This window comes from Stegastes partitus, unplaced genomic scaffold, assembly GCF_000690725.1.
Source record: "Stegastes partitus isolate 25-593 unplaced genomic scaffold, Stegastes_partitus-1.0.2 Scaffold1708, whole genome shotgun sequence".
Classification (NCBI taxonomy): domain Eukaryota; kingdom Metazoa; phylum Chordata; class Actinopteri; family Pomacentridae; genus Stegastes; species Stegastes partitus.
Window position 1 is genome coordinate 1 of NW_007579439.1, and position 15407 is coordinate 15407.

Consider the following 15407-nt stretch of genomic DNA (forward strand, 5'->3'; position numbering starts at 1 on the left):
ATGAGGTTTAAATAGAACAGGTCCTACCTGTTTCTCCCAAAGAAGGTTTTAATTTTTGGCACTTAATCTGGAATCTCTGACTATAATTTAATGCATTTGATAGTATGACAAATTTATTTACTTTTTCCATGTGACTGATGCAAGATATATATATGTATATGTATATATATATATGTGTGTGTGTGTGTGTGTGTGTGTGTGTGTGTGTGTGTGTAATTGATTTATTTAAGTTATGGAAATGATAAAAAAAATGTAATTATATGGGTCATTGGTTTGAGTAGATCACCTTTATTAATAGGCACTCTTTTAAAGCAGAAACGTTTGCTTGTCCAAATCACAACACACTTTCTCACTCAATTTTCTCTACAATTTAAAATCTATTAGGATACAAAATGTCATGTCCATAATTATAAAACTTTACAGGAATGAAAACAGACACTAACAGCTTGGAATAATATTTATCAAAAACAAATGAAATCCTACTTCTTTTTTTGTTTTTGTTTGACCCCTCAAGGCGCTAACTGGAGTTTGTTTCATCCATCTGGTTGTTTATTACCTGCAGCATCAGACAGCAGTTAGATCTATATGTGTGTCTCCAGAGAGAGGAAAAGTTGTGCACATTTGCACAAGTGGAACAACAGCACCAGAACTTAATTAAATTCTTAAAATAATAAATTATACCCAACAGAGCATGATAACCGGATCAGTCTAGGTCAGGATCTGATGACAGGTAGCACTGTGTAGGCCCACATGTCACCAGACAGGTGAGCTGTCACACAGAGTGGCAGTTAAGTTTATTTCTTCCAGCTGTTTTGGACCATTTCCTCTTTGTTTAATACATACCTGGAGTATCAGACAACAGAACAATCAGATCTGGTCAGGATCTAACAACAACAAGCCACACTCAGCACTTTTGTTCACCTCAGTCGGGTGAACTGTCACACAGACTCACAGCTTATCAGCTGCATATAAATATGTTGTCACATTGTGGGATTCCTCAGGTTGAGTCCTAAACCTTTAGTTTTACTGTTTAAGAAATCAATAATAAACTGTACTTAGCTATTTCGAGATTTTGATAAGCTGCTATCAGTTTAGGGCTACAAGGTGGGGCAGTGGTTGGTGTCGTTGCCAGAAGAAGGTTTTCCGGTTCGCGTCCTGGTGAGGACCCGGGATCTTTCTGTGTGGAGTTTACATGTTCTCCCTGTGCAGCGTGGGTTCTCTCCGGGTTCTCCGGCTTCCTCCAAAAACATGTTTGGTGATTCTAAATTGTCCATAGGTGTGAATGTGAGTGTGCTTGGTTGTCTGTCTCTAAGTGTAGTCCTATGATAGACTGGTGACCTGTCCAGGGTGTCCCCTGCCTTCACCCTAAGTCAGCTGGGATAGACTCCAGCCCCCCGTGACCCTAGTGAGGACTAAGTGGTGTATAGATAATGGATGGATTTAGTCTGTTATTGCATTAATATTACATTATACATGACTTGGTGTGTATTCTTGTGTAAATGATGAATATAGTGTGTGTAGTGCGGCGTTCTCTGGCACTGTTGGGAGTTTATATATATCTATATGCCATATCTCTGAAGGGCTTCATAAGTAACCACAAACTGATTGATTCATAAAACATAATCTGGAAATGTATGATGGAATAGAAAACAATGGAAAGTTTAAAAGGAAGAGCTTTATAACAGTAGGGCAAAGAAAACAATGAAGGATAACTTAAAGAGGAAATTAAGCAAAAAATATCATAATATATTATTTTATATTACACATTGTCCATTGGTCTGAATGACTGAATTCGCATGTTTGGTTTTCTGTCTCTCTTTGTAACCCTGTGATAGACTGGTTACCTGTCCAGCCGTCACCCTGAGTCAGCTGGGATGAGCTCCAGCCCCCCGTGACCCCACAGAGGATAAAGCGATGTATCGATAATGGATGGATATTATTTAAAAGTCGCATTTTTCGGCTTTTATTTTCATCTCTCACATTTGCTTTTGCACTCTGTCACTGGACTGAGGACACTTCTAAGGGTAATTCTAGCAAGGATTTTTCTGAGGGAAATTGTCCTGCACAGGGAAAGAGTGCAGTGATCAGACAACAGGAGGCTCATCCATTGGTCCACAGGCTGAGTCAGACTGCTGATCGTGTTGACAGAGTGCATTGTTTCACATTCTGGTCTCTTCTACTGGTCGATTTATGTAGTCTTGAAGGGCCTGGTGTAAAGGCAGCCACTTCTTTATTGACGCTTTGATAGCTATAATCCATCTGGAAAGAACATGAGAAACATCAACATGACTTATCTGTTCTTAGTGTGTTAAACTGTTATATTTTGACACTTCTTCCCACTCGCAAACATTGTTGAAAAAATGTGCAATGTCTATTTCAGCTTTCTGTGCAGATATCAAATTCAATTCAATTCAATTTTATTTCTGAAGCGCAATTCACAATATAAGTCGTCTCATAGTGCTTAACATAGTACGGTGAAGACCTTATGAATCTGAACAGAGAACCCAACAATCCAAAGCTGCCTTTGGACTCCATCTGAGCAAGTGGTCGGCAACGGTGGGAAGGAACAAAAAGTAGCACCATGTTCATAGTTGCTCTTGAGGTGTGCCTAGTGCTATGAAATAGTCTGCATTTGGAGTTTGTTGCCTTCCCATCCTAAGCACAGTGGGGCGATATAACTCAGGATTTCTGCAGAATTTAGAACTTCCCAATGAGTTTGAACGCTGTCAGTGGAAAGCATGTGCAAATTAAAGCACCTTCAAAATCTGGCAGCAAGTACTTCAATTACAACAATTTTAATGATAAATTAATAAGAGGATGACAGTCTCTCCTCAAAACAGGAATTAATATTATTTTTCTGCCACATGCGCAGGTGAGCAGCTTGTGCAAAGTGTGTAAGGTCACAAATTTTGGGTTGCAGGCAGAACCTTGCTGACAAACAGATACAGAAAGCATGAAGTAACCATTTGTCCCCTACAGCTCTGCAAATGACCACTCACTATCACGTTCTCTTTTTGTATTTCTTATTCTTACAGTTTAAAACAGACTTACTGGCCAAATAGCACATATTGTTGGCCAGAGCAAGTTTCATAGTAGGTACTGGAGGAAAGACTGCGTTATCCTTCACTGTAAATGTCTACCAGTGGTTAGCCAGTGGAACACTTCTCATTTTAAGTTGCAAGAGAGGATGTTTGATTGGCATTACTCTAACAAATCCACAGCTGATATTAAGCCAATATTCTCACATATATCATCATATAGTCAGGAGCTGCAGAAGCACTACCAGTTGACCCCAGAGAATGTTTTTAAAACAGAATTTTTTCCAACTCAGACAGATGTGGTGAGCAGAAAAACATGACGATTTTGTCCCTGAAACTTAAAAGGACCACAACAGTGCAGGTCAAATAAGTTATCGCTTTCGTTGGTCAAAACACAACAAAACTGTAACAGGAGACTGATGCAGCTAAATGAAGCTCCATAAGAAACATTTTTTTAAAGATGATCCAAAACTCAACCTCAGCAAAATGTACAAAATACGCTTATGAGCCACTGACTGTCTTTTGTCTTGTAATGCACAATACAATCAGAATGCCATAAAACCTTGCACTAAAGAGTCAGCTCCTCACCGTTTGTTCTCATTTGGATTTTCAGCACAGAGGTAGAACGTCTTGAACTCATCAGATGGAGGTTTCAGCTCAAGGATGGATTTCTTGGATCCATTGAGCTGTTCTCGCACAATGTAACCCTGAAGGTAGATCCCACCTGAAGACATAGATGATAATGTGTACTGATCAATATATAACATTTATGTCACCAAACCCATCATGATGGCATTGTGAAAGCTCAGTGAATAACTCCAAGCTCATTAACAAGTATAAATCTTTCTACATAGGACATGACACAAACAACATGATAATGACAGAAAAAAAAGATGTTGCAATCTTGTAAGATCTTGTTTCCTCAGATGGCTTCATCATGACAGAATGTCAATAATATCCACATCAAATTCAAATTCACTGAGTTTGTTCTAGCAAATGCATTCTTATGCTTACACTCAGTTAGTTTGCAGCCCCCAAACAGTAGCGCCCTCATAAATCCTTGGCACCAGTTACCACTGCTATATAGAATGTCAGCATTTCATACATGACACAGACCCGTACCATGTGCATGAGTTGCGCGGATACCGCTGTACAAGTAGAGGCACCCATCTTTCAGAATGCAGTAGTGCTGCACCCATGTGTCCTTGCTTTTGTCCATTTTATGAAGTAATCCTAGACAGTCTGGGTTTTTCACAGCAAGTGGGGGTAGATTGGAGTTGTGTCTGGTGACATCCACCCAAACATGGTTCTGAAACATAGAAGGTAATTTAGCCTAAGAGCTTAATATGACAGGTGATAAGCAAGTGTGATCAACAACTTGACACATCATTCTGCTCCACCTATACTACAGTTACAACTACATGCAATTAAAAAATGTTGCTCTACCAGGGCCTGTTTCATTTATTCATATTTAGAAGTTACCTGTGTAATGGGATGAATAGCTTTCTCCATAGCATCCAGCCACCTAAAGTCAAAAAGATATCAGGAGTGTAAACATGACGCGTACCCCTCATGAACCACATCACTGTTGATAAAATTCAGTAGTGCAGAAGTGCACATGGCCATGAGCAAGAGAAATTTCTATATGAATGCACCTTTAGGCTTCTTCACATAATCTGAAGGTGTACAATGTCCATTAAGAAAACGTGCCGGCTCTAAATGGGCTGATTGCAGTGTGCAGCATGAGTAAATGACTGAAGTCATTCGTTGCCTTAGGAAAGAAGGGTATCAGCAAATACACAGTGGATTCAGGTGCCAGCATTTAGCTGCAGTTTAGGATGGTACTAGCTATGGGCAGGTGGGCTTAGCGCCCCCAAATGTGTGTCCTGTCCACCCAATCAACAGTTAAGAACTTTTTTTGTTGTACCAAAAGCATCATGGCTTCCACACCACTTTTCTAGTCTTTGAGCTACCTACTACATAAATTGTAGTAGGTCTGGCCAAAGTGAGCTTTAGAAACAAAAATGATTAAAGATAACATCCAAAACAGCTGTCTATCAGTTTTTTTTAATAATGTTTTTGTGTAGTTTGAACAAATGAATGAGCTGCAAACAGTGACCTGTTGTGGAGGTGATGTCAACGGCCATGACAACGGCTTTTCTTTTCATCTTTTTGAACAAATTTAGAATGCAAAAATAAAAAAACATTAACATGAAAACAGATTTAAAACTGTATTTTGTGTAAACAGCTCTGATCTGTACCATACCTTTTCATTTCCTGGTTGGAAGTGGCACAGAGGAAGTACACTCGATTACCAGACTGAGGATGGCACTTAAACACAAATGGTTTTCCCAAGGAAATATCCAGTCCCACTTCAGCCCCTTCCAACTTCACTGCTGACAAAGCTCGCCTCTTGCCTTCATCCTTTAGTGAACATGAAGTAATGTCAAAAAGAGAGTTGTAGACTGTCAATTTCAGAGACTACAATACATGATCTCCTTCTGCTCACCCGTTTGTGTCTGTAGTAGTAAAGGTAGCAGTCGTGTGTGAGCACAAACCACCTCTTCCTCCAGCCTTTAATCAGACCAGATTGGGTACGCTTATGAAGATAACCGCGACATGTTGGCCTGGGGGTGTTAGGACCACTAGCAATATCTGACCCAATGGTCAATGTCAGGACATCTGGACCTACAATATAAAGAATATTACAATTAAGATCTGTTTTTCACTTCTCGTCTACATAAAAGTACTTTGTGGAGCAAGGCCACAATTGTGCAAAATGGTTATTATCAAGTCTGTAAGCCCATCAAGTTTACCTTGCCGGGCCAAATCAGCAGCTTCAGAATGAGGAATGCTTGTAACATCGATTCCATTGACAGCTTGGACATAGTCTCCTACCATCAACCCTGCTTCCTCAGCAGCTCCATCTGAAACAGAAATTAAACATTAGTTTACACATGGGACTACAACAGAAGAGATAAACAAACACAATCCTTAGTAAATGGTACCTCAGTGGTACGCTTCACAATGTTTCCCATTCACACACACGTTCACTCACCAATGGCGACACAGCTGCCATACAATGTGCCTGCCATCAGAAGCAATTTCAGGTTCAGTGTCAAGGACACTTTGACCACCAACCTTATGATTAGTGGACAACCCACTCTGCCACCTGAGCCACAGCTACCCACAAATAAGATGGCTGTCTGGCAACTCCTAAATAGCAACATGGCCTCTCTGTTTACAGAGTTTACAGTCTCCCTGTGCTTCTGACAAGATTTTCTACCTCAAGACTTTGAGCTTTACACTCTAAATTGACAACTGGAGTAAATCAGTTGGCAAACATTTGTTGGCCTGTCCCGACCCTGAACACCATAACTGGTATAAATATGGATTCAAGTTTACAGATCCTTAATACCTCATATCTTACACATAATTTCTTCATATATAGATTTTTGTTTGAAGGCATCACACCTCACCTGGCTGCGTTTGTGATAATGTCATGCGGTGCGGTCAGAACTAAGCTACAATTACTGCATTGCTAAACTTGCTCCTAAAGATGGTTCATGTCACAGAGAAATATAAATCTGAAAATGAAACTGAAAATGAAAAACTAAGTTTGATGTTCGGTAAACAATTGATGTATTGTTTCAGAGGACTAAAGGTTTTAACAAAGGTGTATGGGGTGGTTCCAGCCTTAGTTTCAAATCTAGATTTGCCACTGTTGTTAAGAAGTGTAAATAGCTCAGTTCCAACAACTCAGAAAAGCTAAGCCTGAAACTAAACAAGATCAGAGACCCTAACATTCTGTCCAGTCAGCATTGTGGATTAGGAATTCACTTACTTGTGTCAACCTCTGTAACAACAATAGGTTTAGAGTACTGTATCCGAAAGCCCCAAGGATACTCTCCTGTTCCTTTCCTGATCTTGACAGTCCTCTCTCGAACTGGGAGTGAAATGGAAATTTCATTTAGTGCAAAGAGATACATGTGTATTCATTTTCTTAGTTCAGTGTACAGTCATGTCCTTGCATCGTATCTGAACCACTTCTTCAAGAACCTCAACTCAGATTAAAAAAAGATTCAGCAGTAAATCCCCATGGAAGATGAATGAAGTTGACTTATCTGTGGCACACTAGATCACAAAACCTCGAGCTTACTTGAGACTGCTCGAGTTCTGGCGGTATGGTTGGGACGAATGGCCTCTGATCCTACGTCATCTCCTTGGTAAATCCATGCTGAAGAGTGGAAAGTCTCTGTGTAAAAGCCCCTTTCTTCACTGGCTTGAACTGTCAGCTCCATAGAGTGAGTGTCCTCTGATACTAGAAAACATACAGCATGCACACACGTAGTACATTACAATACATATAAAGCGCATAATGATACATAATGATTCTGATAAATTGCTAATTTTCTGTGGGTACAGGATTTGACAGTTGTCAAGGGAAACCAGATTCACATTGTCACCAGCTGAACCTGTTCACAACTTGTTGATAATAATATTCTCATTAGAGTCAGTATAGAGCAAATAACAGCTGACAGTTGATTGTCATTATCAATGATCAACAAGAGAGAATTAGTACTAACAGTGAGACACTGAGAGCAGCTCCCCTTCAATCAATAAACTCACCCATCTACCAGAAGGTGACAGGTAAGATCCCTCAGCAGTCTCTGATTTCAGTGGTGTGCATAGTCAAAGTACAATTGTACATTTAAGCTCAAACGTGGAATACTTGATTAAAATATCTTTAACCAGTACAAGGTACTTGCAAAATAAACAGATATTACATATGTGTGATTCTCTGAAGGACTTTTCTACAGGTTGAGCATCATGTTAGTACCCTGAGACATGTGTTAAAAAAGTCACTTCACATTCCTCTGATTAAATATGATAATGCAAATTTGTCATTAGTCAGTGTTAAGTCATTCTGTACGCACTCATATTCTTTGGCATTTTGTTAAAAAACAAGACACTAATGCTATTTATATGCTGATTCTATGATCAACATTCAAAGCATTTGCTCCACTCCACAGTCTGACACAGTCTCTTTAGCTTGACTTTGTGTTATTGATGCACAGCTTGTCCAAAACAGATCTCAGCCTGTTTAATATTTGTTGTGACACACTCACGATAACCCATAATCCAGTGTGTCAGAGGTAAAGATTACAATTACATTACTGTAAAAAAGTAATGAATTTAAAGTAACACAGTCATTTGTAACTTTGCAACAAACTGCCCACTGTCCAGTCACATAATAATATAAACTATATAACAGTGAGTGGTGAGTCTAAGCCCTGAAGTCACCTGATTCCTCGGTGATGTCGCTGGTAATGGAGCTTCCTCCAGCAGAGCTCCACTGCCTGCTCTCCTTGAACAGCTTCCTCCTATTGGCCCAGTGGTCAGAGCTACTGCTTTCTGGGTCTTTATGAGGCTTCAGATGCTCCTTGCCCTCGAAGGAAGCTGGAAATAGCCACGAAAATCACAATAAAACAAAAAGACTGATAGAAATATTCATTTGAAATTAATATTACACCATTTATTTGAAAACACGTCACATTACTAGAACTTACATCTGGAAGCAGTCTGTTTATCTGCTTTCTCAGTTTTACTGAGCAGGTCCTTTGCCTGAAATCCTGTGTCTATAGAGCCTCTAGCAGGACATGATGAGGTGACGGCAGGTCTGTTTGAATCCTCTGTACCAGTTCTTCCAGGGCCCAGTAGCAGATCATTTGTCTCCTCAATCATCTGTGGCAGAGAAGGGCTGGTACGTCCTGTTTGTTCACCTTTGAAATCACAGTCCTCGTTTGTGTTTAATGAATGCACAGTGAAGTCCTGCAAATGGGACATACAGGAGCCTGATTGCTTTCGGCTTGTAACTTCAAGCTTATTGTTCTCGGTGGACATATCCGAATGACTCTGTAGGATTTGTTCCTCGGAGCCACTGCAGGATGGAGGGATGACTTGTATAGCAAGGGTTCTTTGACTCTGTATCTCTGTAAGGGGCTCTGGGCTGTGATTTTCTACTTCTATTTCTTGGTCAAATCCACTGTCTACGACTTCACTTTGACCAATTATATATTCACAACCATCAGTGTTCAGACTTTCTATGTCTTTACACATTCTCTGTTTTAAGTGTATGTCCTGTTGTCTTTGACATTGTTCACTGACAATGAGCATATCATCAGGATTATCCTCAGAACTGGTCACATAGAGTGGACTGGGCCGTGGTTGTTTTCCATAATGACAGCCTGGAATGTCTGAGACAGTTTTAGAACTCTCCCTGCTCTGTGAAGAAATATAATTTTCTACTCCAAAATCAGAAAACCTCTCATGAGCCTGGGCAATCCTTCTTAACCTTTCAGTTTGGACAGAAAATGAGCACATGCTCAGAGAGGAGAAAGAGTCACTATGGGGCAGCAGAAGATCGTCTTGCATCAATCGTAGACCCTGTGACATCCCAGGAAATGTGTGTCGTCTTTTCTTTGGTAACAAACATTCTCTGTGTTCAACAGTGGCGCTACTGTTGCTTCTAAGTGAAGATTTTCTCTTCGGGCAGGGAATGAAGTCTTTGGAAAGGCTGGACCTGTTGATAGACAGGGAGGGTCTCACGAACAACGGTTCGTAGTTGTCTGATTCAGATAAGCGATCAAAAGAAGGTTCCAGATCTTCTCTTGTCTGTGCTTGTACAAAAAATGGGCATTTGGATTCATCAGTGTAGGCTGACTGAAATTCCCTTTGCATTCTCTCAGCAGGACTACAGGTGTCAATCCTACAGAAAGCCAGGTCATGCGTCAGGTCCTCCACAGTGGTATATTTAAAGTCTTCAAACTCTCGGGGTGGAGGAATGTCCCAGAACTGATCACTACTGAAACTTTGGTGACGCTTTTCCCCATTCCCTTGAGATGTGTTATTTAACAGTGGTGGGGGACTTGATGGTTGATTTGTCAACATAAAATCTTCTGATATTTGTTGTTTGTCGTCACTGCAGCATTGACAGGAGTCTGGATTGTCTGCTGAGCTGACGAATTTTGAATCACTATAATCATGAGTTTGTTCACTCATGCTGCCAAAGGCAAATCTGTAATATGTATCTCCTTTGTGATTGGTCACATTTTGTAATGGCTCCTCAGGTGATTCATTGTTTGGCATCCACGTACTTTCACACTTGCTCTTAAAATCCATCTCAGCACTGCTCCCATTTTCATTCATAAACACAAAGGTGGTCTTGACGTCAGACATATTAAGTTGTAGAATTTCTTGAATTTCAAGTTTCACATGTGATCCGGTGCAGTTGATTTTCAGGATATTCGCAACTTGCGGTGATGAGTTGTTTGGATTTTCAGAAAGGGGTTCATGTGACTGCTGAAACATAATCTTTGGTGATGAATCTTCCATATCATTGACAGACACTGACGTTACTATTTTCAATCCTTTCTCTTTGTCCTCTGTTGTTTTTGTATAAATATTCTTTTGGTGTGGAAATGACTTCACATAATAATCTTGTTTAAATCTTTTCTCCTTGGGTGGAGCATTGTTGTCTTTTTCCTCATCTTCTGATCCGGAAAGATCATGTTCCTTTCCAAGAGAGTCCGTTTCCCCCTTTTCAACGATATCATGTTTGTAGCTGATACTACTGCTTTTGTTCTGCTTTTGAAAGATGTACGGTGAGACGCTCTCTGAAAGAAAAAAAGGGGAAAAAAAGTAAATACATTGAAAGAAAAATGATTTTGTGTCAGATATTTGTCACATTCAGACATTCAGTCATCTACAGTATAGATCATTTAGATATTTGGAACCAGATTTAGAATTCGCAGGAGTTAAGACACTCTGTTAAGTACATTTTTTTATATAACCTGATGTATATTGCTTTTATAGATACATTCACAAAACTTCTTCAAAATGCCTCTAAATGTACAGTCAGTTAGGAGCAGCCCATGAAAAGCCTGAGAAACACCCATGACTGATTTCACACGTCATACCTTTGGCCTCTCTGTGAAATACCTCGCTGGCTGGTGGTAAATAAATAGCAACTACTTGTGTATCAGATCAAATATCTGTCTTTCAACAATCCTCATTGTGCAGTGCATTGCCTGATATATGAGTATATGTGATAGTATTAATGCAGAGGGGCAGATTCAGTATACTTGAAATTAATTTTTTGGAGTGGCATCTGACCACATCATCCAGTTCTGAATGGCCACAATGGATCGAGTCCACCATCATTGAGTAAAATGTAATTTTCTCCACCAGGTCACACATGTGGGTAATTGTATCATGTATCAGAAGATTCAGTGGTGGACACTTGGCTAAACCCAAGTTACAAAAGATGTATTAGCAATAAGAAAAGTAATGCCGAGGGAGATGTTCAGTTCAACAGCTTTCTCATCTCAGTACAAAGAAGAAAAATACGAAAGACAGAAGCATAAACTAGAAATATGTTCACCTTAGTCTTTTACTGGGAATGCAAACTTGCAAAATCCTTCTATTTTAAGCTGTTAACTAAGTGGGTAATTCACGAGAAAAATCTGTCAGCAACAGTTTCACATTGACCCATGACATTGGATGATTGTTCAGATTACTCACTGAACAGTTCAAATAATACAGTTTTTGCCTTGTTATATTTGTGCAGTTCCGTTCTCACAGATTGACAATGGCAGGGCCAAGGCCAATCTATGATGTCATTTGTTGTCATTGATCTCATTAAGTGAACCTGGAAAATGTTAAATTGTTAATGGTAATTTGATGGAGAAATGTGAATGTAGACTAAGGCCACTGCTAGTTTTCTTTAAATAGGCACAGCCCATGTGAACACACTGATCATGTCACTCTATAAAGCCTACCATTCAGTAGCGACATCTACTCCTCACTGATCTGAAGAAATCCAAGTACTGGCACACTGCTTGCAGGTGTGGGAAAATGTGACTCAGCTAATCGCAGGATTAACCTCCCTGCATCCTCGCCTGCCCCCAAAGCTCCCACTCACGTTTGCTGCTGCTGGAGCTCTTCCTCCTCTTGCTGTTTCTCCTCCTCCCCCTCCTGCTCATTCTTAAATTCACCACAGTCTCACACCCACTGCAAGATGAAACAAACAATTAAACTAAACTAAACAGGTTTTGTGTTTCTTGATATTTTATATTTGAATAGATTTGTCTGATGGGACACTGAGCAAATCACATGTGACCTTTGTTTACAGTGAATGTTTGGACAGCTTTTGTGCTGGTTGATAAATGATGTGCTCTGTGTTCTCTTTCTCACATAGATATGTGTGCAGTTCTTAAGGAAACAGAAAATGCATTTCATCACTAATACATTTTGCATTGGTACAATAATTATACTGTTATTGTTTTGTTATGATGGATATATTACATTATGGACATTATTGTTATAGGAACGACATGTATCTGAAATTGCTTCCACCATACTGATAAAAAAAAGATATATGAAAGGTATTTACAATTACAAGCATATGCATCAAATTATGTTTCAGAATAATTTTGTTCTCAAAGCCAACTACTGGACCTCTAAGCTAACATGAATCTGTTGACATGTGCAGTGCATATCTGTACTTCTACCACCAGACGAAACAGGTCCATGATTAAACAACACATCAGAAGTGAAAGATTAATTTTGTCTGAACTGAAGAAACGTTTTCATATCAAATACATTTAGAAACATTCTTAATAATGACATAGACTTTCAGCATTACAAAGACAAAAATTTCTGATGTTTAATGAAAATACTGTAAATACAGACGGTCACATGTCTTCTGAATCATTCAAATTCCAGCTGCCAAGTTTCTATGTTATTGGAAAACATGTTAGAAGACTTAGATCCAAGCAGGTCGTATTGACCATGTGGATAAAATGTTGCAAATAATTTCAGGAACCTGTAAAAACAGCTGACTTACCTGCTGGTGTCCAGTCCTGATAGATGCTATCAAACCTCAGTGGCAGATATGAAAAGACAGACAGACAGTCTGTGATCAGCTGCTGCTTATCCACACTGTCCACATTGTCTGTGTCTCTCAGACTGCTCCACTTCTTATTGTTTCTATTCTCAACGTAAAGCAGCTTATTACGTTTAATCTCCTGAGCCAGTGGTGATGCCAATGTGAGGCTTGTTTATTTAGCTATACTGCTCCAATGGCAAATGAGGGCAATTGAGATAGAAGCCTAAAGATCCTGTTGCTGTTCTTACATGTAGCACTTTTATCCTGCTTTGATAGCACCTTTTTCTTATCAATATGTCAGACATACCTCCCCTCATTCCGTTTCATGTACTGCTGACAGAAGGCAAAAGGCAGGGAATGCTGTTCACTGTTTGCCTGCTTTCACTGGAGGTTTAACTGTTCACAACAACTATAAGCTGTACGTTTTAGGGTAATTGTACCTTTTCTGATTCTGTGCTTCAGCACATGTAACTTGGGGGAAAAAAAAGAATGCTACATTAACACCCCAAGTCCAAATACTTAAGGTCTGGACAGTAAACTGTGTAGATTTTTTCCTGCAGCCACTACACATACTCAAGGCTATTGTTGATTCTCAAACCTAGTGTTGTCTGACCATGTCAGACAGCAGTTCAAAACTGTTGTGGTGTGAAAAAAGTCTGAATGTGAGTTTGTTGATTTCATGAAGTTACAGAAAGAGAGTGCTTGCAACTACTAATAAATACAAATAGTTCTCATAAATACAAATCTAACAGACTGATGAGGACATCAGTCTTTTTATCAACAGCCTCAGTGGTCCGATCCAACAATCTCTAAGACACCGTGATGCTTTGCAGACACTTTATTACACAAATAACATAGTTACTGAAAATAGTACTCTTGCAGCAAAACCAGTGTATTACAACAAATATCAGAGAGCCCACATGTGAATGTAACATCAGAAACCTATTGCATGCTGTTAAGGAAATCGATCATTCACACTTTATGGCAAACAGAGGATATGGACAGAAACAGAAGTACTGAACTATAATAATGGTCCGAAAATACAGGATGACATTCAAAAATGGGAAATGAAATCTGAATCAGAACTGAAACGCCTAAATGGACAAACCACCCTGTCCTTATCCATCTATCTTAGTCGTTACTCTGTGTGTGTACGGTATGAGGCGTGTTCTGTGAATGTGCTTTTTTATGCTCATTAATAATTGCAATGCTATTTGGGCTTATCATGCATTTACTTGTTAACATCATATTTCACTGTGCTGTAGGTTTAACTGCCCTAAAATATTTACGGCTTTGTATTCATTCTACATATGTATTATTAAGCAGTTTCTCAGTTGCCACTGCTTTTTGTAGTTTGTAGTTAATGAGTTTTGGTGTAACAGCTACAGGGCCTAAGACTTGCCTGCTGTACAATAGTTGATGGCACCGTGTGTGTGCACACACACACACCTACACACACACACACACATTTTGACAGAAATAAACATATGTATATGTAATAACAATTTTATGTTCACTTGAAGGCAGGAGATGTCTTTATAGTTCAAGATCTACTAGCAGCAACTGTTTTCATCCCTTGGTACATGTTGTAATGGCAGGTGACAAAGAAAGGCAAAATACAATATAAAAAGGCACAGAATTACAAGTGAAATGTTACTGAATTGAAACATAAACATTCATGTTAAAATAAAACTATGTGACATGTTACATGGAAGAGATTTATGCAAGGAAGTTCTGTTCTTTTCCAGGAAAACTACATTGTATTTACAGTATCAGTGCTGTGAGACTGTTCATCTTTGAATAAAATTGCACAATATCCACTCAATTAATCCTGCTGAACTGATTTCTTACTCAGATCATGACATGTTGCAAAACTTACACTGTGTTTAATTCCAGTACTTACTCGAATAAAAACAGCAAAATAAACAATCAACCACTAAAATAGGGACAACAGCGATTTCATACATGTTTCCTCAGGGCCCAGATTTATAGGAGCAAGCAGAGACCAACACAAGTGGTTGTGCTTAGGCTACATATTTTTTTTCTATAAATCAAGCAGATCTATGTTGTAGAGCTGTCCCAGAATAAAGAAAAGTGACTTATATTTTGTGACATCTTTGCAATGTAAATCCTGAGCTGAGCAGGAATGCCTGGTGGGGTTGGTACCTCCTCGAACATGGACTGCTGTTTGAATGTGATTTAGTAAACAACTTAGTCAACCCTATGGAACTGTATGAACCTCATTTTGTTGTGGCCAAACAGATGAAGATGTGTGTAAGAGTAGTTTGACAAAGAAAAACAACTAATTCTTTATAAAGATTCTAAAAGAACATAAAGTTATAGTTATGACAGATGAAGAAAGATGCTTAAAATGTGCAAATTTACAAACTTATAAAATGTGGCATCCATGATTAGCATCA